At 49.6% G+C, this 27,562-nt stretch overlaps 1 pseudogene; it reads left to right on the top strand.

The window, feature by feature from the left end:
* The first annotated feature begins 4,030 nt into the window (after nucleotides 1–4,030).
* The window catches only part of LOC135885064 (paired amphipathic helix protein Sin3a-like), a 41,963-nt pseudogene continuing 18,431 nt past the window's right edge, over nucleotides 4,031–27,562 (top strand).

The raw sequence follows: 27,562 nt of genomic DNA, 5'->3' as shown, positions 1-27,562 counted from the left end.
TCAGCTCAGGGCTCAGGCCCTCTAGTGTGGGGGCTGAGGAAAAACAACAGTTACGCGGTCCAGGCCCTCTGTGGCAGGGGCTAGGCAAACAGCAGTTCACGGAGCCTAGGCCCTCTGTGGCAGGGGCTAGGCAAACAGCAGTTCACGGAGCCTAGGCCCTCTGTGGCAGGGGCTAGGCAAACAGCAGTTCACGGAGCCTAGGCCCTCTGTGGCAGGGGCTAGGCAAACAGCAGTTCACGGAGCCTAGGCCCTCTGTGGCAGGGGCTAGGCACACAGCAGTTCACGGAGCCTAGGCCCTCTGTGGCAGGGGCTAGGCAAACAGCAGTAGCTCAAGCCCCTTTGGAGCTGGGGCTGAGCAGGCAAGTAGGCAAAGGGGCCCAGGTTCCTACCTGAGCCTTGGGTGAGGGGGAAGCCTGCCACCCGTGTGTAGGGGTGGCAGGGGGGGGACGCAGGCCCACCCACTCCACTGCGTCCCAGCCCGGGGCCCTAGCAGCGAGGACTCTCGCTGCCGGTCAGTGGGGTGTCCTGACCGAAACACACTGACATGGGCTCACAGGCCTCTGTAGCCTGACTGGGGTCGGCTACCCCCGGGCTACTTCCCAAATCCCCCTCAGGGCCTACCTCGTCCGTGGGGCTGGGTTCAGGCCAGTCCACCAGCATCGGCTCCTCGGTGGCGGGGCTGGGGGGCTGGTTCGGTAGCTCCTCCCCGGGATAGCTGGCACGGGGTAGACTTGACTCCTCCTCAGGGCCACTGGTCCGGGGCAGGCTGGGCCAGTCCTCCTCGGGTGACCGGGTCCGGGGCAGGCTGGGCCAGTCTTCCTCGGTGTAACGGGTCCGGGGCAGGCTGGGCCAGTCCTCCTCAGGGTACCGGGCGAGAGGGAGGCTGGACCGGCGCGGGGCGTTAGCAGGCGGTTCGCGGTCTGCCGGTGTCTCCCAGGCGGGAGCTTGGACCGGGACGTCTGCTCTCTTCGGCCGGCTGGCCCCTACTGAGCTCTGGTGGCGGGTTTTTATACTTCCGGGTCGGGGCCGTGACCTCGGAGGGGCGGGCCCTGGACCCGGAAGCTCCGCCCACGCTGGGGATGGAGGCAGCTCTACCCTGCCGGAGGCGGAGGGGAGCCACGCCTCACTACACTCCCCCAACCCACTTGCTCCCCATTCCCCATGGGTGTCTTTCCCTAGTGCCTGTCTCTGCTCCCTGCCTCCTCTCCCTGCTTTTTCCTACCCATATAGGTACACACCCATGTACTTTCTCTCTCTGTATCCACACACTCACACAGAGTGACTGAGGAAGAGTCTAATTTAGAATGAATCAAAGCTCTTGACTCTCTTAAGGAAAAGCTGCCAAACTATAGGATGGTCCCTGGCTCCGGCTTTCTGATCATCTCAATGTTCCTTTGTAACAAGAATATCTTGTCCCCCCAACCCCAGGCAGTATTGTCAGGGGCATCTGCTCTTCCAATGTACCACTGAGGAGCAGTTTAGTGGCCATGAGAGATGCAAAGGCAGTCTAGAATTGTTCAGTGGACGCATATTTTCACTGGGCATTCCAGGGACTCAGTCAAAGGGGTGGGAAGCAATATGGCTGCTGCTAGGTCTCTGATCCGTGTGTGAGGAAAGTTCCTCTCTCTCTACAGTCTCTCCAACAAGCATTACCAAGTGTTCGTCATTCAAAGTGCTTTAGCAAGGTGGGTGAGGAGTATTATCTCCATTTTACAGATGGGGAAACTGAGGCACGGAGAGGGGGAGGTCAATGTTCTCAAAAACAGCTACTGATTTTTGGGTGCCTTCATTTCTTGTGCCCAACTGGGGACACCTGGGGGCTGATTTTCAGTGGGGCTGTGGAGCCAGTGTTCCCATTGCCTTCAACTGAATTTGGGGATAGAGCTGGTCTGGAGGTAAAAGACCTCTGCATGGAGAGCCCTGGCCTTCTGCGGTGCTCTGGGGATGTGCAGGGCTTGAGGGTGGGCCTTGTGGCTTTGTTCCCTCTTCGCCCCCTACCAGGATGATGTGGAGGTATCTCAGCTAGGGTCTCCTCATGGAGATTTCCTCCCCCAGAGCCTTCTACCATGGCTTTGACCATGGGGGTGGGATGACTTAGCCGCAGAATCCCAAGAAACTGCATCCTGAAAACAATTCGGGTCAGATCAAAACCCTCATTGGACAAAGGATCACGGTGCAGTATGAGTGAATGGAGAGAACAAGCAATGGCGGTGTGGAACTTTCTGTACTCTGCTACTTTCTGGAAGCCAAATTCTGCAACATGGGAAATTCACAGGGCCCAAATTCTTCTCTTACAGAGATGTATCTTTAAATGACTGCCTTTGTCTGATTTCTAGCCCCATAATAGCCCATGCTTATTAAACTCTTAGGGAACAACGTGAATGCCTATTGAGCACATTTGCAGAAGTGGAGATAGAGAGTGTATATTTTAATGCATTCTTGAGTTCAAGCTTCTCTGGCTGCTCACACTTCTGGGAATGATTTCAGCAACTGTTCTGATCATCAAACAAGTTGTCACAACGAAGGCCCCGATGTTACAAGCTGATCATTGTGGGTGGCTCACTACACCTAGGATGAAGCTCACCGAAGACTCTGCGGGCGTCCACCTACACGGAGCTGCTAGCAGGGTTTGAGCCTGAGAGTGTGTGAAATGGGGTCCCCTTTCTACCTAGGATTCATTTACAATGCAGCTGATGTAACAGTGACAACATAGTGGTGTGAGTAAAAATATTGGAAGGTGTAAAATTGCCATGCAATGGGGTCAAACTCAGTAGAAGTCCCAGTGCTATCACTAATTAAAATGGATTAATCATCTCTCTTGCGTGCAGTGATGACTATAAAGTAGCACATTAAAGGGAGATGTTTGTAAATGCTGAGATGAAAAAGCCGTATTCTTTCAAAGGTCCCAGTTTTACAATGAGATGAGTGTGGGTGGACCCCTGCGGCTGTACGGAGCTCAAACAAGTTTGGGGGCCAAAGCCACTGATCCACATGGAAGGACTTTTGTGCATGTGCAGAGCCCCAGTGAAGTCAATTAGACTATTCACATGAGCAAACTCATGCGGAAGTGACACAATCCCGCAAACGGGTTCACTTTGGTGGATCCCTGCATGCGTGTGGCAGACTCTCCTTGGCTTCCATGGAGCTCCTTGCAGGTGTAAGGACTCGAGTGCGCAGGGCAGCTTGTGAAATCCTGGCCAGTGTTTGCAGGGACAGGGCCTGCTTTAAAACAAGATGCAACAAGTGAGTGTGACAAACACTAGGAGGAAAGGGCCTGTGAAATGAGAGTGACAGGAACAAGTTCAGCCTGGTCCATGGGCTAGTTGTGTGTGGTTGGTTTGTGGGTGTTTTTATAACATACATTACCCTGCATGGTTCTGTTTGGGACTGGTGTGTGTGTGTTTCTCATCTGTATGTGTGTGTGTGTTTTTTCTCATATCTCTGCCTGTTTGTAGTCTGTCTCAGGTATTCCTGTGGCCCCATTACAGTAGGAGCTGAGCACCTCCCAATCTTTAAGGTCTTTATCCTCACACCACCACTGGGAGGCAGGGCAGGGCTGTAACCCCCACTGCAGGGGTGGGGAACTGAGGCACAGAGAAGGTAGGACTTCGGTGGGATTTAGGTGCCTAAACCCGTGAGGATCTGGGCCCAAGTAACTGGCCCACCCTGGCACTGCGAGCCTGCGGCACAGCAGGGTCTGGTTCCCCCGGCAATCCTGGAGCTGATCCAATGGCTGTTCACAGCCGGGCCCGGGGCCCTTCCCCAGAGCGGTGCGAGGGACCCCGCCGGGGTGCACGCCCCGCTCTCTCCCCGCAGCGGCCGCATGGGGGCAGCAGGGGGGAGTCCGGACCAGGAATCTGGGATTGCCCGTTGCTAGGCGACAGGGCGAGGCGGGACCCAGGCCCCGCCCCCGGGGCGCTCACTCCCCACCGTACCCCGCACATGCGCAGTAGCCCACAGGTACAGGCTTCCCCTGTTGCCGGACTCCGGAGCTGTGGCTCGGCCCGTGTCCGCGCTGCTCCGCGGGGCCATGGCCGGGTCCCAGGTGCTAAAGCGGCGGCGCACCGCGCTGGAGCGGGCCGAGAAGTTCCTCTCCGAGCCCCGCTTCCCCGACTGCAACCTCCGGGGCAGGTGGGAGCCGGACCGGTCCGCCGCGAGTTCCGCCCCCTCCGGCCGTCCCCCGGGCCGGGCCTGCGCTCCCGCTCGGGGCGTTGTCCGGCCGCCCCCAGCCCCTGCGGCGGGGCTTGCCCCCCTCCCCCACTCAGCGCCCTCACTTCCAGCGCCCCTCCCCCCGGTGCCTGGAGCGGCCCGGCCCGGCGTGCCAGGACCGAGGTGGGCGCGGGGCTGGCTCGGGACGCTGGGCGGGGGGGCGCGCTAGCTGCGGAGCGAGCCCCGCTGGCCGGCGGGGGACCCGAGCCGCCACCGGCCCCTGGTTCCTGCTGGCCCGGCTATGAGCACGGGCCGGGATCGGACGGGTCTGGATGTGGAAAGCGACGTGGCTTCTCCCCCGTGAAACCCGCTGCTCGGGCTGTGGGTCTGCCTGAGAGTCGCAGTGACTCCAGCCGTGCCCCGGGGAGGGGGGCGATCGGGTGGGGTGTTCCCACCTGCTACAGCCCGGGTGTCGCTGCTCTGAAAGCTTGGAGCAGGCGGGGGAGAAAGGACACTTGCAAAATCCTTTTTGTGCGTTTAAAGGCTTTAAAAATCAAAGGCTCTGCTGCTTTTTCTTTCCCCTTTGCTGTTTCACTCTCCAGTTAGGCTGGTCAGTTTCAGTTTTGCTGCTTCCTTCTCTCCGGTTCTGACCAGCCTTTTGGGTTTCTCACAGTGTAGGACGGAGGTTCTTCTTTTCACCCTGTGGAGCAGCCCATAACAGAGATCCTCTCACAGACCCATCTGCCTTACCAGCACCACAATCTTCCTGTTATTTAGCTCTCAAATATTTAAACAAAAAGACTTTTTTCATAGACCCTACCATGACTGCATCTGTTCCTGGCAGCTGTCACGTAAATCCTTGCTCCTAAGGCTTCGTCTTCACTACCCGCCTGAATCGGCGGGTAGAAATCGATCTCTTGGGGATCGAATGATCGCGTCTCGTCGGGACGCGACAATCGATCCCCGAATCGACGCTTGTACTCCACCAGCGCAGGTAGAAGTAAGCGCCGTCGACGGGGGAGCCGCGGCGGTCAATTTGCCACCGTCCTCACAGTGGGGTAAGTCGGCTCGGATACGTCGAATTCAGCTACGGTGTTCGCGTAGCTGAATTTGCGTCTCTTAAATCGATTCCTCCCCCCTTCCCCAGTGAAGACGTAGACTATAACTGGCTCTGCTCAGGAGGACCCCAGCGTCGAGGCTGAACCTGAAATTAATGGGGCTTCTGCGTAGACGCACAGCCCGTCCACTTAAAATAAATTGCAGGATTGGGGCCTGAATCTATGCATGCACAGGAAGCTAGATGTGAGATCAACAGGATTGCCACATGTGTGTGTCCCCCTCCAATCCTGCCATGGGGCTCAAAGGAGTCAGTCTGCGTTGGGTGGGAGAAAGTGGGAACCAACCAGCCTCAGAGCGATACAGTAACCCCTCGCTTAATGTTGTAGTTATGTTCCTGAAAAATGCGACTTTAAGCGAAATGATGTTAAGCGAATCCAATTTCCCCATAAGAATTAATGTAAATAGAGGGGGTGAGGTTCCAGGGAAATGTTTTTCACCAGACAAAAAACTATAGGCTGTATTATATAGCTATACACACAGTATACGTTTTAAACAAACAATTTAATACTGTTCACAGCTATGATGATTGTGAAGCTTGGTTGAGGTGGTGAAGTTAGAGGGTGGAAGAGGGAGGGATATTTCCCAGGGAATGCCTTACTGCTAAATGATGAACTAGCACTCGGCTGAGCCTTCAAGGGTTAACACGTTGTTAATGTAACCTCTCACACGAGGGAGGGGAGACAGCATAGCAGACAGAGACAGACACACACCTTGTGTGTGGGAGAGAGAGAGAGAGAGAGATGCACACTGCCCCTTTAAGTAAGCTGACCCACTCTTAAGTGCATTGTCTTTTTAAGTGGATCAGGAAGTTGAGACAGCAGCTGCTGTCCCAAGCTCTCTCTCTCTCCCTGCTCTATATGGAGAAGGGGTAAGCGGGGTGCAGGAGCAGGGGGGAGGGGGACACCCTGATATTAGCCCCCCTTCCTCCCCTGCACAGCAAGCAGGAGTCTCTGGGAGCAGCTCCAAGGCAGAGGTCAGGAGCAGCACATGGCAGTGGGGGGAAGGACAGCTGAACTGCCAGGAATTGATACTCTGCTGGGTGGCTGCAGCACAGGGAACTTAGGGGAGCGGGGAGCTGATAGCGGGGCTGCCGGTCCACCCTGGTTCCAAGCCCCCACAAGCTACCTGCAATGGGCTGCTCTTCCTGCAAGCAGTGGACAAAGCAGGCGGCTGCCAAAGGACGTTAGAAGGGAGCATTGCACAACTTTAAATGACATGTTCCGTAATTGATCAGCAAGGTAACAACGAAGACTGTTTACTGGGCTGACTTTAAGTGAGGAGTTACTGTATCTATATTTGAATAGAAAGTCCCTACATAAAGCCATAGGCACCGTAACAATTAATTATGCTTACAATAACCCAGTGAGACCACCCAGCATCATTAAACAATCATATTCACAGAACAGATTTAAGTCAGCCAGCCAATAAATCCAAAGCAGCAGAAAAACTACTTTCACCCTTCTCTTTGACTTCTCTAGGAGAAAAGCCACTAGCTTTCCCCCAGACAGTGTCAAATCAATGGCTTTTGCAGCATGCCCAGAAGGTCGAGTTTTGGCTATAAGGGATCCTGTGGTATGTACAGGAGAGAATGTTCACCAAGGAAAAGAGACAATGGATGTAGGGAATCGGAGATTCCTTGTCAGAGAAACATGTGATAATATAAATTTGGGTGTCTGCTCTGATGGCTCAGAGAAAAGATCCATCAGTCTTCTGCTTCTTTCCTTCACCTAAGGTTTTGAATGATACTTGGGTCTCCTTCCCTTCCCGGTCTGAGGATTCTACCTTCGTTAGCTCCAAGAAGACACAATACGAAGAACACATCTACAGATGTGAGGACGAGCGTTTTGAGGTAGAATTCTTCCAAAATCATTTCTTGGAAAGCCTGGGATTCTATGAACTGGTTAGCTATATGGTATAATACTGCTTAAATACTGATGCCCGGACTTTTTTTCTTGGTTATAGGATCATATAGAGTCATAAAAATGTAGGGCTGGAAATGACCTCAAGAAGTCATCAAGTCTAGCCCCCTGCACTGAGTTGGACCAAGTAAACCTAGACCATCCCTGACAAAAGTTTGTCCAACCTGTTCTTAAAAACCTCCAATGATGGGGAGTTCACAGTCTTCCTTGGAAGCCTATTCCAGTGCTTAACTACCCTTATAGTTAGAAAGTTTTCCTAATATCTAACCTAAATCTCCTTTGCTGCAGATTAAGCCCATTACTACTTGTCCTGCCTTTGGTGGACATGGTTATGCTTCTACCTAAGGACTGTTCAACCTCTGTGAATACAAGAATCAAAATCCAAGTAACTGCTTCTGATCACCAACTCCTTCCCCTCCAACCCATTGACTTTATCGTGGTCGGTAGCTTTGGCACAGCTTTCTTTCTCTTCTCTTTAGGTCATTCCAAATGAAACTGTTCAATGGCAGATGCATAATTGATGCTTCCTTTTATTAGTACATAGAGGCTGAAATATATTTCTGTGTTAAAAATCTGAAAAATGACATTCACAGAGTGTTAAATGATTGACACTCCAAATGGAACTCAGCACAGCAATTATTTGCCTATGCTAAGATTTATCGCTTCCTTTTGTAGTAATGCTGTCAATTGTGTACCTCCCACCCATGGAAAATCTTATTTCCTGAAGGAAGCATTTTAGTAGCCTGTAACTTCTTGTGAAAAGAGACAATACTGTATAGGAAGCAGATGAAATATAGGTAGATTAGAACAACCAAATGTGGAAATATTAAACCATTTCTCAAGTGCCTCCTGTTTTACGTGCACAGCATTACAGAAGTATTAAGTTCTTGTTTTGGTTCACTTAAATGTTAGGGTAAGTCGACACTTAAAACACTGCAGCTGTGCTGATGCAGTGCTTAAGTGAAGAAACTCCTATGCCAACGGGAGAGCTTCTCCCATCAGCTTAGTTAATCCACCTCCCCAAGACGTGATAGCTGTGTCGATGGGAGAAGCTCTCCCGTTGACATGACGCTGTCTACGCGGGGGATTAGGTGGATGTAACTGCGTTGCTCAGTGTGGATTTTTCACACCCCTGAGCAACATAGTTACACCAATATAGGTCGGTAGTGTAGACCCGACCTTTATTTCCAGAAAGTAATATTGTACTATGGCTAACACATCTTCCCTTTCAGCTGGATGTTGTCTTGGAGACCAACCTGGCAACAATCAGAGTCTTAGAGGCAATCCAAAGAAACTCTCCCGCTTGTCTGCTGAGGAGCAAGCCAAATTCCGGCTGGACAACACTCTGGGTGGCACGTCGGAGGTAATCCACCGCAAGGCGCTGCAGAGGATATATGCTGACAAAGCGGCCGACATCATAGACGGGCTGAGGAAAAACCCATCTGTTGCAGTTCCTATTGTGCTGAAAAGGTACTTCCCAGGTTTCGGCATTATTACTTGTGTTTGGGTAAAACTCATTGTACGCTAGGCACTATTCAAACATATAATACACACAGAGGCTCCAGTTGAGGAAAGCATACAGTCTGAGAAATGCGGATGCTTTTTATGTTCTAATAAGTTGTTGCGTTTCATAGTACCCAGCTACTCTTGTGTCTAGTAAAGCCAAAACATCACTGGCCCTGCTGGCAGGGTATGGATTTTTTATTTTTCCTACCCAAGATAGGGCAGTCTTGAGTTCAAAAATCAAGCTGGGGTGGGGTTCTGTATTGTCAGGTTTGGACACAACTGAGTTTGATCCCATTATAAATCCCATCTGTGAAAGTGAACAAGGCTTTGACGTGTAGAGTCTGTATTGGATTCAGGTTCCAACTCAAAAATTACAATGTTCTACTGCCAGCCTCCTGATCAGAAAAAGGAAGTGAGTGCACAATATTGAGGGGGGGCCAGAGACCGCTCTCTTGAATAATAGTTATAACGGGCAATTTCCACTCCCCACATATAAAATATCAACCTCTGGAGAAGGTGAGGAGAAGGAGTTTTTCAATATTTTAAATGATTGCTTCTTGTAATAGCTAGTCTGTAGCTACACAAGAGGAGAGGTTATTGATTTAGCCCTGAATAACACTTAGATGCTGAATCAAGAAATAACTATGGTCAAACCATTGAGTGGTAGCGATCACAATATATAACAGTCCAGCATCCTTGGTGGAAGGGATTATACCCAAAATTAGTACTGTGATATGAGATGTAGGAAAGTGGAAGCTAAGTCAAAAGTTGGACAATTTTACAATCTTTAAAGCATAGGTTCCTGATCTATAGACTACAGGTCGTCAGTGTGGTCTTGAATAGAAAGAGAGGTGGTTGACAGAATCTTCTTATACAGCCTCAATCTCTGCTATGAATTGAAGCAAATATGCCATTACTGTATATTGAAAAAACTAACAAATCCCCCACCCAGCTGGAATTCTGTGTTGTGGTCACCCTATCTCAAGGAGGACATCTCAGTAATAAAGGACTCAGAAATGAGCATGGGGGGGAAGATGAGGCATGGGAAGACTGTGAGAAGTGATTGATGGTAATGAGACTGTTTAGGTTTGAGAGATAGTGGTATCAGAGGCGTTTTTACAGAGGTATACAAAATCTGATTGCTGCTGCTATTTACCTTTTCATATACGGACAAGGGGATATGAAAATGTGAAAATGAAAGGCAGGAAATGTAAAATTGATGAAAGGAAGTACTCTTCTCTAGTACCATCTGTGTAGGACTCTTTCTCTTGTGTCTTAGAACCTTAGCACAAGACTTTCCGAACTTCCCTAGCTCTTCCTTTTTTTACCCTTGAGGGCAGCCATGGTAGAGTGGAGTAAGAGCCAAGCCCCCTAGTGGTCACCACGTGTCACTCTTGAGTTTAAGTGCTGTCTTCCACCCAGTTCCTTGTTGAGCATGGTCAGTGAGCTGTAAAGAGAAGGTGGAAATTGAACTACAGTATTCAAAGAATGTGCGGAATGTGCCCCTACTAAACTGGCTGAAGGGGATAGTCCATAAATGAATGGAAACTAACCTTTGTGTTCTTTATAGCTTCTCTGTCCTCCTGGCTGGTTCTGGATTTACACAGCAAGAGGCTACAACAGCATTTTGATGGAACCGTGTCATCATACTTTTCCACTTTCCCGATACATCTCTAACAATGTAGAACAAAGGATAATTAGAAATGAAAGTAATTCCCTTTAGCATTGTAGTTGCGGATTGTCAGATCTTTTTTATGGTGGCTCCCTAATGTCCCCGTCAGAATTGGGGCCCCGTTATACAAATGCAGAAAGAGAACTCATGTCCGGAAGGACTTGCTTTTATGTTGCATCATGTTGAGGACGTCTGCAGTCTCCAGCAGGTTCTCTATTGAGGCAGGGCATAATGTGAGAACTAGACGTAAAGAAACGAGAGATGAAAGGAGAGGGGTAAGACTGTGAGGAGGTGCTCTTAGACACCAGGGTATGGACATGGTATGAAAACTAGATTAGAGGAGGGATATAGGTTTGCGAAGGGACTGCCAAGTAAGAGGTACTTCTGGGATCTGTGTGCTTCTAGACTCCTGGAACGTTCAGCAATTATATCTCTGCAAAGTTCCTATGTCTCATCAAAAGTATGTAGGCTGCCTAGATGTAAATTGTGATTCCTTAATCCTCAGTGAAGAGAGAGAGCTGGTTTTTCCATTATGTCAAGATGTGAGAGGTCAAGGGTTGTCTGATTCCCAACTTGTGGTGTTTTTCCTTTAAACATGATCAAGTTGGTTACAGTGCACTCTTTGTGAAGTGACAGAATGGACTTCTTTCTTCTAGGCTAGGTATAAGCTGGCTGAGAGGTTCAGAGTTTTGTGTATGCCTGTGTTGCATGGGGTGAAAAGAATATCTAGTTACAGGACCATAACAAGTATCAGAGACGTTTGAGAGCTCTGAAATGTCTGGCAAGTGGTTAAATCCATGTATTAAATAAATGATGGGATGTCACAGATACCAGGGACTCTTTGGGGCAGCTGGTTACAACAGTTGAGATTTCTGTTATTTGTAACTTCTCACAAAGCAGAATTCTGGGATATTGACAATGAACCCAGACCCAGTCCTGGGACTCTTTAGGAGGTATACAGGAAAAAAAAAAGTTTGGTTTATGTTCTGTTGAATGCCCTCATCATCACCCTGGTTAGTGGGGTATAGCCATGCATTTGTGGCCTATTTAACCTTCTGTAAAATAACATAGCCACAAAACCAATCTAAAGATTCATGGCCATTCCTGGAGAATTTTGCTATGCACGTTGTACCTCATTTGAAGTCCTTCTGAAACTTTCTGCTGTTTCAGTGGGCGATGGGCACTGAGCAGAAGCCTTACTGCCTCCAGCTTGTCTGGTCTAGGTGTAAGCAGAGTCAGGATGAGCTCTACCCTGACATCTGGTGGTGAATTATGGCGAGTGTGGAAAAGAACTCCAGGGGCTGATCTTGTTTGCATAGGCACACCCACTTGCCTGGCATGGAACAACAGCAACTGAAAGTGGTTACTTTGGCTGGTGTGGGATCCCCAGTTTCTCTATTATTGGGGCAGGAAGAATAAAGTTTTGTTACCCTGATTCTGTGAATCAAGGCCAGTGGAACTGTTGTATGACAGAAGGACTGAGTGAGTCCTTCACCATTACCTAAGTAGCACTAGCTTGACAAGGGGCATGGGTTACAAAACCCAGTGAATTGAGAGAGGATGGGGATAGGTATTTATACCTGATGGTATGGGCCCCCTCTGAGGGTTTGAAACACCAATTGCACCACCGCCTCTCTCCACTGTTGAATGTCAGAGCTAACTTTGATTCCATTAGGAGCCTAGTTACAGGCTGCTGAGCTGAATTCACTTTGGGCCAATGGTGCACCAGCACTGGGGCTCCCCTACTATTGAGCTGAAATCGCTAAGAGCTGAAATCACAAAAGAGCTGATGTTATTAAGAGCTGAGATCACTGAGTGCTGTGTTAACTAGTGGGGGAGCCTGAAGCTATATTGCTCAGCAGCTGGTGGAGCAATTTGTGGGGACGACTGGAGGAGCAGCGTGGAGCCTTGTGGGGCCGGTTGGAGTGGCCCAAGGAACGGCGAGTGGAGCTGTTTGCGGGGACGGCTGGAACGGCTCACAGGTCGGTGAGCGGAGCAGCTTGTAGAGCGGAGCAGTTCGTGGGATGGCAGGAAAGTGGACTGGCTCGTGGTGAAGGCTGCGGCGGAACCCCCACGGAGAAACAGACGGCTGGCCAGCCTCGGATCACGTAAGGTGCCCCTTAACACCCTGTGTGCCCCCCCTTTTTGCTCTGGGGCTGCACTGACCAGGGACAGAGACTTTGGGGGTTGTTGGACTTTTGGGACTTTGGGTGGTTGCTGGACCCAAGAGACTTTGGGGGTGTTGGACTTTGGGGACGCTGGGTGATTTTTGGGTTGTTGGATTCAAGAGCCAAAGGGAAAGGACACAGCCCAATTTGCTGGGGTGGGTTTTGCTCATGGTTTGTGTTATGAATCCTGTTTGTGGTGTTTTTCCAATTTTCTGCTGATGTCGTTTACCTCATGTTATTAAACATTTTCTGCTACACTCAGACTCCGTGCTTGCGAGAGGGGAAGTATTGCCTCTTAGAGGTACCCAGGGGGGTGGTATGTAATTGTCCCAGGTCACTGGGTGGGGGCTCGAGCCGGTTTTGCATTGTGTTATTGAAACGGAACCCCTAGATACAGAACCCGGCCCTTGTTGCTGCCAACTTAGATGGGCAGAAGGGTTACATAGGTTTTTATCCTACACCCATCAATGTGGTATCTTAGCATCTCTTAGCTTCTGTTTTGTTTTTTGTTGCTGCTAAGGTTAAAGATGAAAGAGGAAGAGTGGCGAGAAGCCCAGAGAGGATTCAACAAGGTCTGGAGGGAGCAGAATGAGAAACAGTACCTGAAATCCCTGGATCACCAGGACATCAGCTTCAAACAGAATGACACCAAGGCCCTGTATGCAATATGTGTAGGCCCTTGACACCAGAACTTGGGTTGTTGTGATGGATAATGTGAACTCTGTCCCTTCCCCCATAGGGTTTGGGGTTGTAATGAAAGAGGAAATCCAGTTCACTGCCAGTGCTTTGTACAAGGGTCTTAAAGACATGGTAAGTTGCATATGTGAGACTCACCCATGCTCTGTGTATTTGCTCTTCCTCCCTCAGAGGCAAGAGCAGGCATCAGAAGATAATGCTGGAGTACCCATAGGCCCACACCTGTCACTAGCCTATGAGGACAGGCAAATCCTGGAGGATGCTGCTTCTCTTTATCATCCACCACGTGAAACAGCAGACAGGAATTCAGAAAGAGGACAAGTACAAAATCAAACAGATCATGTACCACTTCATTCCGGACTTGCTGTTTGCTGGGCGGTGCGAGCTCTCAGACGTGGAGGAGGAAATGGATGTGGATGAAGCCACTGGGGCTGCGAAAAAGCACAACGGAGTTGGGGGCAGCCTCCCTAAAGCCAAGCTGCTGTTCAGCAACACAGCGGCCCAGAAGCTACCGGGGGGAGGGGCGGAGGGGGGACGAAGTGTACACCCTCTTCTATGTCAACAACAACTGGTACATCTTCATGCGGCTTCACCAAATCCTATGCTTGCTGCTGCTGAGGATTTGCACCCAGGCTGAGCGGCAAATCGAAGAGGAGAACCGGGAAAGGGAATGGGAGCGGGAAGTGCTAGACATAAAATGAGACAAGAATGACAGCCCAGTGTGTGGATCTGGTACTTGATCTGTTTCCTGGTGTCTTGAGGAATCTGTGTTCCTCCCTCTCACCTGCCTTTAGGTCTTGTCTCTGTAAAATCCGGTACCTGCATTTTGGTAGTTTCCAAAATGTGAAATATAAGGATGTTGGTGGGCACTGAATGTAGCATAGCATGTTATCAAGGAGGAGATCTCTAGACCTGACCCTGGGACTTGGAACATCCTACTTCATGGGGCTGTGGGCGAGAGGCGTGGTATTTTGTATTGCTTTAACACTCCTTGCCAGCTGAATTTCTTAATTTTGGATTGCGCTATTTTTCTACCTCATGAATTTACAAGTTGGATAAAAATCTTCTCTTGCCCCAAGCTTGTTATAAACTATCTCAATGGAGGAGTCAGCCCCTGGCAATTGACAAAGCAGTCAGTTTGGGCTCTGGTATTAAAAAGTGTGTGTCCTTTTAAACTGGTGTTCAAATGATTTACCGACTAAAGAAAGCAGGGCAGGCCAAACCCAAGTAAGTCCAGGCAGTCCTATGTAGACCAGTAAAGAGCCTCCTTGATCTTCCATTTTCTGTTACAATATTCGTGTAATCTGAGTGGTCTCAGGAAATATATGTATTTAGAATTCTCCAAGGGCTGGTTTCCTTAGTGGTGATAATGCTACAGTACTAAACTGCCTATGGCTGCCTGTTTCCTGCCAGCTAAAACCAGAGTAAAGTAGCTAATTTGGATTAAAGCAAAGGAGGAAGTGTGGACAGTCTTTGTTGGCCTTGAGGGATGCAGAGGTGTTTGAACCTATAACAATTAAAAACAAACAGAAAACACAGAGAACTTTTCAAATTCCCTTTAAAATGGCATTGTTCCTTAACCAGTATTTTTAAAAACTTTATTTTCATCTTCCCTTGATGCCTATACCGCAGTGATGAGTGTTAGTTCAAAACTGGGTGTATCCTGAATGGCTTTTTTCATTTTCTTCCCCTTTTTACTGTGTTTCTGCTACAACCCACAAAACCTTTTAGAAGCTACATTGGCACATTCAGCTTGGAAAGGCGGTAACTGTCCGTGTAGCTTGCTCTGGATAAGGTGCTGGAGAAACAGGAGACCTGGGTTCTAGTCCGAGCTCTGCTACTTAGTTACTATGTGACCTCGGGCAAGTTGCTTCCCCCTTGGTCTCTGTTTTACATTCTTCAAGGCGGGGACTAGTTGGTTGTGTGTCTGAATGGTGGCAAGCACAGAGGGGTCGCAGATATAGTTTGGGACCTCTGGGTGCTAGTGAAATACAAGTTAATAATAATGTGCAATGGGTATATTTCATAAGAGCCTTAGGACATATCTGCGTTCATATCTTTTTGGTGAGGTCTCTGCTTTAATGGTGTGCATAATGTTGTTTTGGTAGCAAGAACCTCTTTAGTTCTCTTTAGTTCTGAGAATTTTACCACCTCTGCCCTCCTCCGTGAGGCCTCTGACGGGTTACAGACCTGGCATTAATTTGAAAAGCTCTCATTTAAAGTCTTACAATGTTGTTCCTCATTTTATTGACCATTCTGGTAATTCATCAATTTGTCTGAGACCTTCAACATGTAGCCCTTTTGCTCCCAGAACTCATAGTGGGCCTGTAGGAACTGCCTTTGAGGGGTGTTACAATGTAGTTCATGTTGCACCTTCTCTTCCTCTAGTGAATATTGATGTGGAGGATTACTACCCAGCTTTCAGAGGGGTAGCCGTGTTAGTCTGTATCAGTAAAAACAACGAGGAGTCCTTGTGGCACCTTAGAGACTAACAAATTTATTTGGGCATAAGCTTTTGTGGGCTATAACCCACTTCATCAGATGCACAGAGTGGAAAATACAGTAAGCAGGTATAAATATACAGCACATGAAAAGATGGGAGTTGCCTTACCAAGTGCAGACTGTCCTCCACTATCCAAGAGATGCCTAGTATCAGATGGGACCACGTTTGAAGTGTTCTCTTGCTCTTAGAAAACCTGAAGCATTTGTAAACACAAGAACCAAAACTGTAAGGACTCTTGGAAAAGGTTCTGTATTTCTTTTGAATAACAACTTCCTTCTGGATTTCACGCACGCTGGCTGGCTCTTGAAGCTGGTATATTTGTGGCTTTCAGCTGCTTGTTGTCACTTGAACTCTGTAAGCCCAAGTGTCAACTCTCACATGCTGGCTACCTCGATGATCCAATTTCTATGGAGAATTGTTAAGCACAAATTAGAGTATAAAGACAGGGCTAAAAACAAGTTCTTAATTTCAGTTTTGACAGGAAATCGGCAGTCAACCGGCTCTTTATTTGAGAATATAATTAATAATTAGAATTTGATTTAATTATTTTTAATTTCCCCTCCAACTAATCAACCTTTGGATTTGGTGTAGCGATTCCATGGCAAGAGAACTGCCTAACAAGCCCTTCCCGCGTACCTCGATGGTCTAAATCTTTGCCAGCTGTCAGGCATTTCCTTCATAATGCTCACTTAAAGGTTATTAATCCGTAGTTACTTTGTATGTGTAACTGTACTTTGCCAGCATCATTATTTATTTTAAAGGACACAATGTTTTCCAATGGGTGTAGTAGTAATTCACAATAGAAGAGGCTACTATGTTCATAACCTAAATAATTGTTTTTTAGTTTTAATACTTAGATGGCTAGAATTTTTTGTTGTTGTGGTTTGACGAGACAGAGGTTTGAAGCAGGAATTTTTAAGGGTATGTTCATTTCTAATCTGCATTGATGGACATATTCTTTAGCTGGTTCTGAGACTTGCATGGTGCATAGTGGAGAAGAACTGGAAATCTGACCAATTCTGCCACAGCGTATATGTATGCAGGGGAGATAAAATAGTTTCTCTCTCATCAATTATAGCGTTTGACATAAGTGTTTGCATGCAAACATGTAAGTCTAGAAGTGCAGGCAAATGATGAAGGCTCAGCCTGGCTTGTTTTGATTACTGTCAAACTCTGCTTGTTGCCACATGGAGAAGTTTATTTTGGAGATTTTCTTAGTGTTCTATTTTGTCTACGGCCTGACTGCAGAAGGCAGGTTGTCCATAGTGCACACTAGTGCAAAGCCCTCTGACTGACTTGGGTTGGGGAAAGGGGGCTACTGCAGTATACAGTGCACCAAGTCCAGAGGCATTTAAAACCACTTCACTAACTCCTCTTCTCTGCGTCCTTCCTGCTCCCAGCTTCAGCACACAGTGAGCGATGAGATCTGCATGCAGGTGACAGAGCTTTACCTGTCGGAGAATAGCAACGGAGCTACCGGAATCCTGCTGTCGTCACAGTCATCTCGGGCCCTTGTGGAGGCCACGTACCAGCGCAAAGCCGAGCAGCCCATGTCAGACGAGAACTGTTTCAAGGTAAAAACCATATCTGCCTGCAGTGACGCTTGGAGGAGGACTCCTGGAGGAGCTTGCTGAGAGAGGAGGGGAAGTACGAAGGCTCGCTGAGAAAGGAGAATGGGCTCAGCTTTTCATTTTACGTAACTATCCAAATATCCCAAGGACCTCTGGACACCTGTGTGCTCCGCAGCTGTCCTAGAGCTTGACAGGGCGACCTGATTGTGCATTCTAGCCTGGTGGAGCTGCCGAGTACCTGCTCTGTGACTGTCGGTCTTAATATAGCCCTTGGCGGGGCTTGCCTCAATCCAGACAGGAACCGTAGAACGAACAGAAAAAACAGATAAATATTTCTATAAAGAGTTCCTCGGAAATGGGACATTTGCAAGGAAGATGGAAAAATACGTATCCTGAAGTAAAGCTGGGATTTGTCCCTGTATTTCCCAGTGTCCCAAAGCCAGAGTAATACTGTATTGAGTGATTGCTGTCACTAGGCTTTTAATCTCTGTCTCTCCCTCCCTCCCGTGGGGTGGGTCACTGACGCTTTCCACCTTTTTCTCCAGCTCATCCATTGTAGACTGTAACGGTCTCTTACTAATATTTGTCACCTATGCGTTAAATAAACCTGACTCTCAGTTCAAATCAAATTCATACTTCTTGTCACTGTGAAATCAGAAGTGGCCGGGCCCATCTTGAACTAGTGAAATTCATTGATAATGGCTTTGATATTTATAGGGCGTCTCTGTGTTCCCGCTGAGAGTCTCAAAATAAGCAGGGAAGCAAAGAATTGAAACTGCACAAATTGATCAGAAAACAGCATGCTGCTAAAAGGGGTCCAGCTCCTTGCTTTGCCTTTATAAACATCCCAATTTCGAGCAAACTCTGTGGGTAACAGAGAGATTTTGTCTGATCGTTAATAAAATACCAACCGTTCACTGCAGCAATTCATGCTTTTTTCTTCCACCTCTCTTTAAGTATGTCATGGTTCTCTATCCAGGAATTCTCTTCTGCCCATATATGTAGAATAATTTCTTTATCCTTTTACCCTCTGTTAGATTAGCTCCTTAATGATCTAGAACTTTCCACTCATTGTCAAAACTCCTTCTGTGTTCAGATTGTGTAACTGGGGCTAGTATCCCCCCGTTGTTCCCAGCAAAATGGAAGGCACAGTATTATGCTGGAGAGTTGCATAAAGTTTATTGGATTTATTTTTCTGAATAATTGGTTACTAAGTCCCCTTCCGCATTCTGCTTTGTAGCTGATGTTCATTCAGAGCAGAGGCCAGGTCCAATTAATTATCGAGCTGCTGGACACCGAAGAGGAGAACTCGGATGACTCCGTAGAGGCAGAGGTAAGAGCCGATTGTCCTCGGAGTTCAGCTGCAGCTATTAAGCATGTAAAGTTTAAATGGGGGTATAACTGGATGAAGATGGCAGCGCTGTCAGTGTTTCAGATGCTATAGTTTATGACCTGCTTCTAGTCCTACAGGACACATTGATTATGTGACACAGTGCACTCAGTGAATTGGCATCTTGCCAAAAGCCTTGTTGGCATCTCTTATTAACAATTTCAAAAACCAGACAGTGCAGGTGCATATAGGGGGAGGGATAACTCAGTGGTTTGAGCATTGGCCTGCTAAACGCAGGGTTGTGAGTTCAATCCTTGAGGGGGCCACTTAAGGATCTGGGGCAACAATCAGTACTTGGTCCTGCTAGTGAAGGCAGGGGGCTGGACTCTATGTCGAACTAAATAGCTCGATGACCTTTCAGGGTCCCTTCCAGTTCTATGATATAGGTATAGGTATATCCATCCATGGGGGGAGAGTGAGTGGGACCTGTGTGAAATATATGGAGTCTCCAAAGATTGCTTTTCTTTCATCCACTTCCAACCAAACCCCTTCAGAGTTGGGTTTGAATTGTTTGATTTGGCAGATGTTGGTTAACCCCTTGTGTTCTGTGCCCAATTTCAGCGTTGGTCAGACTACGTAGATCGGTACGTCAGCTCTGATTCTACCTCTCCCGAACTTCGGGAACACCTGTCCCAGAAGCCGGTTTTCCTGCCAAGGTGAGTGAACAAGCTGTGGCTGTGAAAAGTGACCCACAGACCACAAGTACCCATGTCAGCAGAGGGAGAAAATCTTAGGGTATGTCTACACTACGAGGGTAGTTCGATTTCTCTTAAATCGAATTTGTGGAATCGATATTGCAAAGTCGAACGTGTGTGTCCACACTAAGGACAGTAATTCGACTTTGTGAGTCCACACTAACGGGGAAAGCGTCGACATTGGAAGCGGTGCACTGTGGGCAGCTATCCCACAGTTCCCGCAGTCCCCGCTGCCCATTGGAATTCTGGGTCGAGCCGCCAATGCCTTCTGGGTAAAAAAAAAAGGGTAGAGGGTGCTTTTGGGTAATTGTCGTCATCCGTCCGTCACTACCGCCCTCCCTCCCTCCCTGAAAGCGCCGGCGGGAAATCAGTTTGCGCACTTTTCCGTGACAGCGCGGACGCCACAGCACTGCGAGCATGGATCCCGCTGCGACCATCGCTGCAGTTGTGGCCGTTGTCAACGCCTCGCAGCTTATCATCCACCTTTCCCAGAGGCAGATGCAGATAAACTAGGCGAGGAGGCTACGGCACCGCGGTGAGGTCCTGAAGTCTGAGAGTGGCACAGACCTGTCACAAAGCACGGGACCCAGCGCCGAGGACATCACGGTGACAATGGGTCATGTGGATGTTGTGGAATGGCGATTCTGGGCACGGGAAACAAGCACGGACTGGTGGGACCGCATAGTGCTGCAGGTCTGGGATGAATCCCAGTGGCTGCGAAATTTTCGCATGCGGAAGGGGACTTTCATGGAACTTTGTGAGTTGCTGTCCCCTGCCCTGAAGCGCAATGACACCCGGATGCGAGCAGCCCTGACTGTCCAGAAGCGAGTGGCCATAGCCCTCTGGAAGCTTGCAACGCCGGACAGCTACCGGTCTGTCGCGAACCAGTTTGGCGTGGGCAAATCTACCATGGGGGTTGTTGTGATGCAAGTAGCCAACGCAATCGTTAAGGTACTGCTCTCAAAGGTAGTGACCCTGGGAAACGTGGAGGTCATCATAGATGGCTTCGCCGTGATGGGATTCCCAAACTGCGGTGGGGCTATAGATGGAACTCACATCCCTATCCTGGGACCGGACCACCAGGCCAGCCAGTACATTAACAGAAAGGGATACTTTTCAATGGTGCTGCAAGCACTGGTGGACCATCGGGGACGTTTTACAAACATCAACGTCGGATGGCCGGGCAAGGTTCATGACGCTCGCGTCTTCAGGAACTCTGGTCTGTTTAGACGGCTGCAGGAAGGTATTTACTTCCCGGACCACAAAATAACTCTTGGGGATGTGGAGATGCCTACAGTGATCCTTGGGGACCCAGCCTACCCGCTAATGCCCTGGCTCATGAAGCCCTACACTGGAGCCCTAGACACTGAAAAAGAACTGTTCAACTACCGGCTGAGCAAGTGCAGAATGGTGGTGGAGTGTGCTTTTGGCCGTCTCAAGGGGAGATGGAGAAGCTTACTGACTCGCTGTGATCTCAGCGAAACCAATATCCCCATTGTTATAGCAGCTTGCTGTGTGCTCCACAATCTGTGTGAGAGCAAGGGGGAGACCTTTATGGCGGGGTGGGAGGTTGAGGCAAATAGCCTGGCATCTGATTACGCCCAGCCAGACAGCCGGGCGATTAGAAGAGCCCAGCGGGACGCGCTGTGCATCCGGGAGGCTTTGAAAGCTAGGTTCCACAGTGAGCAGGGTAACCAGTGACTTTTAAGTTTCTGTACAGAGAAGCTTAACCTGCGACCGTTTCTTTACCCAGTTAATGTTGACTATCCTCTCCAGTTACAGACCCCCTCCACCCCCTTCCAAAAAAATAAAATCAGTTTTATTTTGTTAATGAACACCGTTGTCTTTAGTACTGTTTTCGCGGGAATGTTTGAAACCTGGGACGCAGACTGTGGTGGGGAGCGGGTGTAGTGTACTGATGCAAATGATCCTTCTAAACTCCAGGAATGACAGGATTCGCAGTGGCGGACTGGTTGTTTCAACGGAGCCTGCCAGCCCTCCTGAGCGGAACTGCGTGTATGTGGGGGCTATGTGAGTTTATGGCAGGGGGAGGAGAGTTACAGATCCCCTGCTGCGTGGCTCTGTGATCCAGGACAAGGACCGCTGCATAAGATTTGTAACTGCCCTCCCCCGCAACAAAGTCACAGTGCAACCCCCCCCCCCCCCCCCCCCCACGCACAGAACATGAAAACCACCTCCCAGACTGACCAGGGTAACTAGTCACTGCACTGTGTATGTGCCCTGCTGCTGGACCTGCCCCCGCCTCTGTACCCTGCTAAAGGTGACTGTCCTGTCCAATTACCAAGCCCCTTCCCCCCCTTCAGACAGACTCTCCCTCAAAAGAACATGACTGAAACAGTAATGAACAGAAACGTATTTTTTATTAACAACCACAAATGAAACTGGGGGATGAAACTTGGACGGGGGCTTGGGTGAGGCAGGCAGGAAAGGACTTTTCAAATTTTGGGGAATGACAGCCTTCTGGTGCTTGAGCAGTCTGCAGGGGTGGAGTGAGAGTTTTCACGGACTCTGCCGCCCCTCCTTCTTTGGACTTTGGGCAAGGGGGGTATGGGACTTGGTGGCGGGGGAGTGCGGTTACTGATAGACTGCAGCGGGGCTCTGTCCTCCTGCCTCCGTTCCTGCAGAACATCCACAAGGCGCCGGAGCGTGTCCGTTTGCTCCCTCAGAAGTCCAAGCAGCGTTTGAGTCGCCTGCTGGTCTTCCTGCCGCCACCTCTCCTCACGTTCCATGTGTGTCCGGTGCATTTGGGACAAATTCTCCCTCCAATGGTTCTGCTGTGCTGCCTGGGCTCGGGAGCAGCCCATTAGTTCTGAGAACATGTCCTCTCGCGTCTTCTTCTTCCTCCGCCTAATGTGCGCTAGCCTCTGGGAGTGTGATGCCAGGCTGGGTTGGGAGACAGTCGCAGATGTGGCTGTGGGAATGAGAAAAAGGTAGTGAATTCCTCCGAAAGATAAATGTAGTTGTGAACAAAGAACATAGTCTTTCTCTGTGAACAAGACCATGCACCGCACCTATCACATGCGCACTCAAGACAAGGTCGAATTTTCGGACCTCGCCTTCAGTGCCTGGGGTTTTGCACTGCAGATCTGGGAAGCGTGGCAGGACACCGTAATCTCTGTAGCAGGCAAAGATGGTAAGCCGTAGACTTGTGGCTGCTTAAAACTTTAGTAGTACCACTGGCCTCCTTTCACATTGAAAGCAATGCCAGTCTCTGCTGCCAGCAATCGGCCAAGCATGAACTCTGGCCCTGTCCCACCCCCTTGCGGATGTCCCAGGGAAAGATCCCTGTATGCTGCCCCTCTCCCGCATCCACCGCGTGGCTGCAAACCAGCGGTTACAGTTCTGTTAAGGAACTTGCAAGCAGTCCCAATACTAACAGTCCCCTACCTAATTCAAAGCAGGTCATCATGAGCGACATAACTATCATGAGGATCTCGGACACCGAGAAGGAAAGGATGCTTCGAGAAATCCTGCAAAGACCAGGGCCCTATGCCGCCATGCTGTGCAAGGCAATGATACCGGAGTACTTGCTTGTCTCCTGGCGCGGGAACGTCTCCTACTTCGGAGGACCCAATAAGGCCGCTCTCCCCAGGAACCTGATGAACAGGCTTTCCCATTACCTGCAGGAGAGCTTCGTTGAGATATCAGTGGAGGATTATTGCTCTATCGCTGGACATATAGACCGGATTTTCATATAGCTGCAGTGGCAGGGACTAAAGAGTGGAGCAGCTTGGGCAGCAGAATCATGCACAACCGGACACTGTTTGATTTTTTTTAAATAGTTGGAACTGATTACTTAAGCGCCCAGGGTAAAGAAATCATGAAGCACACATTGTTCTTATTCTTAATATTCCAGTTTTGTAAAAAATAAATGTTTAGATGTTTAAAGCACTTACCGCTTGATCCTTCCCCTGAATCTGTGTCCGGGTTACATGCTGGGGAGGGTTGGTAGGGGATCTCTGTAAGGGTGATGAAGAGCTCCTGGCTGTCGGGGAAATCAGCTTGGTAAGCGCTGTCGACTGCCTCGTCCTCCTCATCTCCTTCCTCATCTTCCCCGTCCGCTAACATGTCCGAGGAACCGGCCGTGGACAATATCCCATCCTCAGAGTCCACAGTCAGTGGTGGGGTAGCGGTGGCGGCCGCACCAAGGATGGAATGCAGTGCCTCGTAGAAACGGGATGTGTGGGGCTGGGATCCGGAGCGTCCGTTTGCCTCTTTGGTCTTCTGGTAGCCTTGTCTCAGCTCCTTGATTTTCACGCGGCACTGCGTTGCATCCCGGCTGTATCCTCTCTCTGCCATGGCTTTAGAGATCTTCTCATAGATCTTTGCATTCCGTCTTTTGGAGCGCAGCTCGGAAAGCACGGACTCATCGCCCCACACAGCGATGAGATCCAAGACTTCCCGATCAGTCCATGCTGGGGCCCTCTTTCTATTCTGGGATTGCACGGCCATCTCTGCTGGAGAGCTCTGCATCGTTGCCAGTGCTGCTGAGCTCGCCACGCTCTCCAAACAGGAAATGAGATTCAAACTGCCCAGACAGGAAAAGGAATTCAAATTTTCCCGGGGCTTTTCCTGTGTGGCTGGTCAGAGCATCCGAGCTCGTACTGCTGTCCAGAGCGTCAACAGAGTGGTGCACTGTGGGATAGCTCCCGGAGCTATTAGCGTCGATTTCCATCCACACCAAGCCTAATTCGATATGGCCATGTCGAATTTAGCGCTACTCCCCTCATTGGGGAGGAGTACAGAAGTCGAATTTAAGAGACCTCTATGTCGAACTAAATAGCCTCGTGGTGTGGACGGGTGCAGGGTTAATTCGATGTAACGGTGCTAAATTTGACATAAACGCCTAGTGTAGACCAGGCCTTACTCTGTCACAGTGTTGGCTATTGCAGTCTCTTGTTTGTTTTTAGTACTCTGCCACTTTAGAAGACATTAACCTGGGAGTAGCATATAGAGACACAGTGCTGCTGTTTATTCCAAGAGCCCACCCTGGGCTCCTGCTCTCCAGTGACTAAGGCCTGGTCTACACTAGGAGGTTATGTCGAATTTAGCAGCGTTACATCGAATTAACCCTGCACCCATCCACACAACAAAGCTATTTAGTTCGACATAGAGGTCTCTTAAATTCGATTTCTGTACTCCTCCCCAATGAGGGGAGTAGCGCGAAATTCGACATGGCCATGTCGAATTAGGGTAGGTGTGGATGGAAATCGACGCTAATAGCTCCGGGAGCTATCCCACAGTGCACCACTCTGTTGACGCTCTGGACAGCAGTCCGAGCTTGGATGCTCTGACCAGCCACAGAGGAAAAGCCCCGGGAAAATTTGAATTCCTTTTCCTGTCTGGGCAGTTTGAATCTCATTTCCTGTTTGGACAGCGTGGCGAGCTCAGCAGCACTGGCAACGATGCAGAGCTCTCCAGCAGAGGTGACCATGCAATCCCAGAATAGAAAGAGGGCCCCAGCATGGACTGATCGGGAAGTCTTGGATCTCATCGCTGTGTGGGGCGATGAGTCCGTGCTTTCTGAGCTGCGCTCGAAAAGACGGAACGCAAAGATCTACGAGAAGATCTCAAAAGCCATGACAGAGAGAGGATACAGCCGGGATGCAATGCAGTGCCGCGTGAAAATCAAGGAGCTGAGACAAGGCTACCAGAAGACCAAAGAGGCAAACGGACGCTCCGGATCCCAGCCCCAGACATGCCGTTTCTACGAGGCACTGCATTCCATTTTAGGTGCGGCCGCCACCACTACCCCACCACTGACCGTGGACTCTGAGGATGGGATATTGTCGAGGGCCGCTTCCTCGGAGATGTTAGCAGACGGGGAAGATGAGGAAGGAGATGAGGAGGACGAGGCAGTCGACAGCGCTTACAACGCTGATTTCCCCGACAGCCAGGATCTGTTCATCACCCTCACATAGATCCCCTACCAACCGTCCCCAGGCGTTAACCCGGAGCCAGAATCAGGGGAAGGATCAGTCGGTAAGTGTTTAAAACATGTAAACATTTATTTTGAACAGAACAGGAATATTAACAATATTAACAATGGGTTTTTCATGATTAGTTTGCCCTAGGCGCTTTACGTTTTAGTCGTTGGCAGTGCAACTACTGCAAAAGAATCAAACAATGTCCGGTTTATGATGATTAGTTTGCCCTAGGCGCTCTACTTTTTAGTCCTTGCCAGTGCAGCTACTGGAAAAGAAGGTCTATATGTCCGGGGATAGAGCTAAAATCCTCATGGGACATCTCCACGAAGCTCTCCTGGAGGTAATTGGAAAGCCTTTGCATGAGGTTCCTGGGGAGAGCGGCCTTATTGGGTCCTCCGTGGTAGGAAACTTTTCCACGCCAGGCTATCATCAAGTACTCCGGGATCATTGCTTTGCAGAGCATGGCGGCATACGGCCCTGGTTTTTGCTGGCTTTCACGCAGCATGCGGTCTTTCTCTGTCCCAGAAATCCTCAGCAGAGTGATGTCGCTCATGGTGACCTGCTTTGAATTAGGGGAATGTTACTGTTGGGACTGCTTGCCTGTTCCTTTACAGAACTGTAACCGGCGGTTTACAGCCACGCGGTGGAGGCGGGAGAGGGGCAGCGTACAGGGATCTTTCCCGGGGACAGCCGCGAGGGGGTGGGACAGGGGCAGTGTTCATGCTTGCCGGATTGCCGGCAGCAGGAACTGGCCAACGCTAGGAGCATTGCTTTGAACGTGAAAGGAGGGCACTGCTATAAGCAGCCAAAAATCTACGGCTTACCATGTCAGCCTGCTACCCGAATTCTGCTGTCCTGCCCCGCTTCTCTGATCTCCAGTGCAAGACCCCAGGCACTGAATGCGAAGGCCGAAAATTCGACCTTGTCCTGAGTGCGCATGTGATAGGTGCTGTGCATGGTCTTCTTCACAGAGAAAGACTATGTTCATTGTTCACAAAAAATTATCTTTGTGAGGAATTCACTCCCTTTTTCACATCCCACAGCTGCGACTGTCTCCCGACCTACCTTGGCATCCCCCTCCCAGAGGCTGGCGCAGATTAGGCGGAGAAAGAAAAGGACACGGGACGACATGTTCTCAGAACTTATGGGCTGCTCCCGAGCCAAGGCGGCCCAGCAGACCCAGTGGAGGGAGAACATGTCCCAAATCCATCAATCACACATTGAACGGGAGGAGAGGTGGCGTCAGGAAGACCAGCAGGCGACTCAAACGCTGCTTGGACTAATGAGGGAGCAAACGGACACGCTCCGGCGCCTTGTGGATGTTCTGCAGGACCGGAGGCAGGAGGACAGAGCCCCGCTGCAGTCTATCTCTAACCGCCCTCCCCCGCCACAAAGTCCCATACCCCCCTCACCCAAAGTCCCAAGAAGGAGGGGCGGCAGGGGCCGTGAACACTGTCACTCCACCCCTGCTCAAGTAACAGAAGGCTCTCATTCCCCAAAATTTGATAAGTCCTTTCCTTCCCACCTCACCCAAGCCCCCGGCCCAGTTTCATCCCCTAACTGTTTAGTTGCTAATAAAAAATATGTTTCTTTTAATTACTGTTTCCATCATGTTCTTTTAGAGGACAGTGTGTTTGAAGGGGGGGAAGGGGATTGGTAATTGGACAGGACAGTCACCTTTACCAGGGTACAGACAGGGGGGCATGTTCAGCAGCAGGTCACACACACATTGCAGTCACTAGGCACCCTGGTCAGTCTGGGAGGTGGTTTTTATGTTCTGTGTGGGGGGGGGCTATGTGAGTTTGTGGCGGGGGAGGGCGGTTAGAGATCTTATGCAGCGGTCCTTATCCTGGATCACAGAGCCACGCAGCAGCGTCCTCCCCCGCCACAAAGTGACATAGCTCCCACACTCAGAGTCCCGAAAAGGAGGGGTGGCAGGCTCCATTGAAACAACCAGTCCAGCACTGCGGACCGCTCTAGGAGCAGGAGCCTGTCATTCCTCGAGTTTATAAGCGTTCTTTCCATCACTACGCCCACTCCCCACCACAGTCTGCGTCCCAGTTTCAACCCTTTACCGCGAAACCCGTAATAAAGACAACGGTGTTCATTAACAAAGTTCCATGTATTTTATTTTTAAACGTGTGTTGGAAGGGGGGTGAACGGGGTATGTAGCTGCAGAGGATAGTCAACATAAACTGGTAAAGAAACGGGGGCAGGTTCAGCTTC

Source organism: Emys orbicularis, chromosome 10, assembly GCF_028017835.1.
Source record: "Emys orbicularis isolate rEmyOrb1 chromosome 10, rEmyOrb1.hap1, whole genome shotgun sequence".
NCBI lineage: Eukaryota > Metazoa > Chordata > Testudines > Emydidae > Emys > Emys orbicularis.
This window is presented reverse-complemented; position numbering and strand designations above follow the sequence as displayed.